Consider the following 4,805-nt stretch of genomic DNA (forward strand, 5'->3'; position numbering starts at 1 on the left):
ATAGTAATTGTATAATAAATATTTTTATACACTATTATATAATATTTCTCATAAAAAAATATGGAAAAAAACAGAAGTAAATATGTATATGGACGTACTTTCTTCCTACAATTTACTATACATAGAAATAAATTAGGGTTTCACATCGAGTATGAACTATTTTTAAATAATCATACAAAATAAATTATTTTTACATTTTGTTTAGGGTTAGTATGTAACAAAAAACAAAACAAATGTTAGCGAAATTTTGAATCATTAATACAAGAAATCACTCACAGGTTGTTTTAGTATAACCAATGCAAAGTCAGTGAGTGGTCATTGGTTAGGCCTCGCTGCCTCAAGGAATGTCCAGTCCATGCCTTATCACCATTATCGAAGTAGCAATTCCTTAATCATGGTTGATTACAGTACTCATCAGACTCATTACAAAGGATAATTCCTAAGAAGATTATAGTAAGGAGGTTTCTTTAGCGATTCTTCCTCCCACAAGGACGACTTCCTGACCGACGCAGAAGAAGCGAGAACACCCAGGTAGAAACAGACAAGAAGTTGGACGTGGCAGCCACTTGGTAGTCACGTTCGGAATATGTAACGGATTGGGGAGCTATTGTTGCACTTTCTTAGATCCCAGTCCGGTCTGTCATGCTTCTTCATTGTCTGAGTGGCTTTTTTGGAAAAATATTTTATCACAGCATTGGAGGTCTTACCCAATGCCTCTTCTCTTAGGTGGAAACTATAAGTCTTTTTGTAAGATTTAGTGAAGACTTTCAAGGAAATGATTCGCTATAAAAACTTTTTTTTAAATAATATTTTAACAGCTATATACTAACTATAAAACATATAAAGAATTTCAGTTATGCATATACTTTACAAAGGGAACACTAGCCGTATATAATGAATCAACATAAGCATCTAAATAACTTAGATTTTTAAGTCAATATAAAATTAAATCAATATATCCTTACAATCAAATTCCTTGATGCTCCTTATAGTACAAGAGCCCAAGAGGAGAAAAAAGGCAGTTATCTTACCCCAATTTTTGATTACATTAATGAAAACTATGTATAATTACTAGCCAAAATTGATGAGTCTGCCAAGTATAGGTAGGGGGAATAATAAATGGCGGCTGTTTCAATGCGATAAAAAAAAAAAAATTTCATTCAGAGCTCTATATCTTAAAAAGTATGAACAACACAAGAAAACCAAAGAGAACGTAATTTAAAGAATAGTAAATTTGCTAAAATATGAGCCCTAATAGAGTTATTTACGTTAAATATTTTTCGAGATATAGCTTTTTAAATAGTAACGTTTCAGTAAAATGTTGTATGAGTCGTACTGAAAGATCAGCAGTTAGGGAATTAATATTGAAAAATTTATATCTCAAAAACCATATGACGTACAGATCTCTATTAGCACTTAAATCAAAGCTAGTTTAATAAGCTATAAAGTTAAATTAAAGTAATAGTTTACATGAAATTCGCTAAAAAATATTGATTTATAGTTGTTCGAACAAATTTACATTTGCCAAATTTATATTCATATGTGAATATCATAAAAACTACCACCCCTACAAAGATAGGTGTCATAAACTACTTTATAGTAAGTTAAATTTCCTTTATTTTGAGTGTTGGCAGACATTCGTGCGTCTTATGGATCTAGAGATATATTTTTTCAAAAATCCAACATTTTAGAACTAGAAATGAACATTTTGTGAGTTTAACTATTGGACGTAAATAGCTCTTTTAGGGCTAATATTTCAGCAAATTTACTCTTCTTTAAATAATGTTCTCTTATATTTTCTAGTGTAGTTGTTATTTTTTAAGATATTGAGCTCCGAATGAAAAATTAATGTTTTTTTTAAGGTTTTGAGACAGCCGCCAATTTTTTTCCCCCTACCTATACTTGGCAGACTCATCAATTTTGATTATTAATTATACATAGGAGTGAGATAACTGCCTTTTTTTCCCCGGGTCTTGTAATATTATTATCTCACAAATAACATCATCCACAAAGACCTTAACATCCCTTTCGTTGCAGATTTGGTCCGAAATAGATATGCGTATTTTTATTCCAAACTCCTTATCCATTCTAATCTATCAGTTCTTAATCTCTCATCCATAACAATGCTCGATAATCCTCTGAAGCGTCTGAAAAGAAGATGGCCACGGGACCTTCTAATTTAAATTAAGTTTGAATTACCACCAATGGGTGGTTTCATTCTAAGATTTCAAGTGCTTGAAAAATACCACATATTTATTGTATTTTTTGTACTGTTGTAAATTACAATAAATAAATATAAAATCTATTTTCATAGTGCAAGTTTTTGTTTTATCCTTTAATTATTACATAATATTTCCCAGATACAAACCTCTTACTTATATAATATATCTCTTAACGTTTAATGAATATGATATAGATGAAATAAAGATTGCATATAAATACAGTCATAAACTTGACCAAATTTTCACTCCACTCAAAGATAAAATAGAGACAACTCTAACACTGTCCAAATTTGTATATCAGTGAGACAACCCAAAACCTTAAAAATAGGATGTACCATAACCAAATTTCCCTATCTGTATATAAGAATAAAAATGAAGGACAAAAACTGTCCATGACTTTGTAAATAAATTTGATTTTTAGAACCCACATATTAATATCAAGAAAACTACTTCGCCTACGAAGTTAAAAGTCATAAACTGCTTTATAGTCCATTCAACTAGCTTTGATTTGAGTGCTAAGCTACATCTGTATGTTAAATAGTTTTTGGGATATATATTTTTCAAAATAAACACTACCGATTATTCAGAGCATTTTTAATGAAATGTTGAAATTTAAAAAGCTATATCTTAGGTACTATTGAACGTAAATAGCTCTATTAGGGCTTATATTTTAGCAAATCTAATCTACTTTAAATGATGTTCTAAAAGATTTTTAGTATTTTTAGTAGTTTTAAAGATGTAGAGCTACAAATAAAAGATTATTTTTTTAAGTTTTGAAACAGCCGCCATTTTTCATTCCCCCTTCCTATACTTGGCAGACTCATCAATTTATACATAGTTTATTAGTACGTAGTTTTCTTAAAGTTATCAAAAATTTGGGTTAAATAACTCTTTTTTCGTTCCCTCCGGTTCTTGTACTATAGAAGGTGACATTCCATTTCTAGCGAAGGAACAAGTCTTTAATCTTCAAGATTGACCTTCTAATGAAGGGCATTAACACTCCACTAACGCGTAAAGAATAAACCTCGTACATTCTCTTTCTTGTTAACAGTCGCTTCACTTTCGTATTGGCAGAAGTACGCGGACCTGAACGCAATGTCTAATTGAACTTCCTAACGGGGAGGACTCCTTTACTAAGAAAATGTGCGATCCACACAGCGAAAAAAATAGCACTATTTCTCAAGGATAAACATTTAATCAGTTTAGTTGAATAACTTAGAACTACAAAAATACATACAAAATCGATTAAATTTACATGATTGCACTCAACATCTAATTGCATCTTTAAAAAAATAAACATGCAAATACAATTTCTTTTCTACTACTTTAATTGATATAAACAACTTTTCAATATATAAAATCTACTTATTATCTTTAAAGTGTGTGGTAATCAACTTACATAGGCGTAGTCTAAGGGAAGAAGTGTTGTGAAATACTATGTTTATACACTGTGCAGTATAAGGTATATTTCAGCGAGGTATAAGTAGATAAGAAAAATATATGTTCAAAATTATTTTTTATTTTTTAAATCAATTATTAAATTTGTTTGTTTGTTTATTGTTGCTTAAAGGCGTAAAACTCTTTGGTCATCAACGCCTATGGTATGCTAAACATGTTGTAAAAATTAAAAATAGATAAAATGTGTTGGAAGCTTAGACCGTTTGTCTAGTAAGTGCTGTAACGTACGTAACGTAAAAAATAATGAATTAAAAAAAAAATTATAATCGAAGAGTTATAATTTAGAAAGAAGGCGATGTACTTTTAAAAATTCAAACACTAATGTAATTTTAACTTCCTCATCCGTGAGAACTTCTGATAAATTTGGGGTCAGTCCTATCCTGTTTATTGTTGGCCAATGGTGAGTACAGTCTTCAAAAATATGTCTAATCGTGAGAATGGACTGACAATATTTGGACGTTGGAGGTAGATTAAAGAAATTATTAAGTTTTCAAGATATAGGCTCATAAAAAAAAAAAAATTTCAGACCCAACTATTGATAGCAGTATTCCGGATATTGGTACTTAAAAGATTCGATTTTCCGACACTTGTTCAAGATAGATTTTTACTTACTTTTATCAACTTCAATGCATAAGTTGTTATACTATTTGTTTGTAAATATGAAAAGTTGTAATAAAAGTGCACAGTATGGCTGATAATTTTATTTCAATTCAGTGTTTGTTTATTTTATCTATGAAAGAATAATATGACTTACTTTTTGCTAATCTTTCAATAGCTCGCTAAGTAAACTACTGATATATATGTAAATATATACGGCATATCTAGGTACCTACGTAAAAAAAAAAATATAATTATCTAAATGGCCAAAAAATCTCATGTCCAGTGGAATTAAAAGAACATGGATAATTATTAACAATATTTATTAGTTCAAGGTAGCTAGATTAATAATATTTTTTTTAAACTACTATGACAGTGTTCAAGTTTAACTTTTTTTTTTTACAACATTAACAATTTACAACTTTACATTATAATACATTTAGTAAATCTGTTCTAAGTTAAATTGGAGTGTTACAGGCGTGTAGAGAAACTACCCATTGGTAGCACTCTAATGACATTTTACATTAG

This window comes from Halyomorpha halys, unplaced genomic scaffold (genome assembly GCF_000696795.3).
Source record: "Halyomorpha halys isolate HHAL.00 unplaced genomic scaffold, Hhal_1.1 Scaffold340.1, whole genome shotgun sequence".
NCBI lineage: Eukaryota > Metazoa > Arthropoda > Insecta > Hemiptera > Pentatomidae > Halyomorpha > Halyomorpha halys.